Below are 1,261 nucleotides of genomic sequence, written 5' to 3' on the forward strand. Positions count from 1 at the left end.
TATATATATTATTTTTTTTTTTAACAGTGTATTAACTATGTATATACTAAAAACTGGCAATACATGTTGATATTATAAGAGTAAATATAAAAGATAGACAGGTATTTATTATAAAATGTATTACAAAAACAGACACATTTTTGTATAATTGTTGTTTAATATATTGAATATAATATAGTGGTTAACAGTGTCTTCATGTAAAATACCATAAAAACAATTTATTTTTTATTATATGTGCATATACAAATCTGTATGTGGAATTTATGTATTTTATAAACCTATCGTCATGTACCCAGATAATGTATATTTGTAAAAATTATATATTGCATTATAGGTAACATATATTTTTGATATAGGGCAATATATGTAATTTATTACATTTTTGTATGGTTAATTAAATGTGTTACTTGCTGTTTCTTTGTAATTATTTCAGAAATGTCAGGGTGTTTTTTTTTTAAGTTATTGCTAGTCTGTTTGTAAGGATTGTTTTGGCTGGTTGCTAGGTGGTTGCTAACTGACCTCAAAGTTTTTTTTTTTACCATTTTATCATACACTATGCTAAAAACACAACCACAAATAATAACACACTTCTCTTTAAACAAAACTGCGAAGTTTAAGGTAGTATTCATGTTTGTTGCGGGGAAGATGTTTTAATTAAATTAGTTATTTTAATATTTATGGCAAAATCTTAACTATGCAATGAAAATAATAACATTTAGCATTACAACGGCATGATTTCACAAATGGCTACCAAATAAAGCATCTGAATAAGGATTTTAGATCTGTGCTGCATGTTCATGAATTTAGTTTCGTATCCAAATTAATGGATAGGTATTCAAACATGCTCAATAAACAGGATTAGCTTTTAATGCATTTTACAGGCTTACACTGACACTTAAACACATTTAAAACTCTAAATAAACCAGAATTGGTCCTACCTGAAGCAGTGGATAAGAAATCTCAGTTTCAGAGTGTGAGCCAAGCTGCATGAACTGCTCAATCAAGACGAGAAACAGTCAAAGCGCTTGACACTTACTCACATATCAGCATGTACAAACACAATCCACCCCCCACTGATGAAAACACGACTCAAATCTCATGCATTTCCACAGAATCTGCTTGTTAAGAACACCACCCCCAGCATACACCCACTCAGCATTAACACTCCTCCCTTTTGAGTGTCACATCTCCAGCTCAGTGGTCAGTTATTTCATGTTGTCCTCCCATGCCATGAATCGTGCAAAGGCAAATCATGGCATCT

At 31.0% G+C, this 1,261-nt stretch overlaps 1 protein-coding gene across 1 annotated transcript in view; it reads right to left on the reverse strand.

Moving 5' to 3' along the window:
* Window positions 1-1,000, reverse strand: part of LOC107663725 (type-1 angiotensin II receptor A-like) — a 24,158-nt gene extending 23,158 nt beyond the window's left edge. The window contains exon 1 of the mRNA XM_016454026.1: window positions 939-1,000. The gene's annotated coding sequence lies outside the window, so the exon portion shown is untranslated. The remainder of the gene's footprint in view (window positions 1-938) is intronic.
* Window positions 1,001-1,261: the final 261 nt, after the last annotated feature.

The sequence above is a fragment of the Sinocyclocheilus anshuiensis genome, unplaced genomic scaffold, assembly GCF_001515605.1.
Source record: "Sinocyclocheilus anshuiensis isolate Anshui unplaced genomic scaffold, SAMN03320099.WGS_v1.1 scaffold2425, whole genome shotgun sequence".
Lineage (NCBI taxonomy): Eukaryota > Metazoa > Chordata > Actinopteri > Cypriniformes > Cyprinidae > Sinocyclocheilus > Sinocyclocheilus anshuiensis.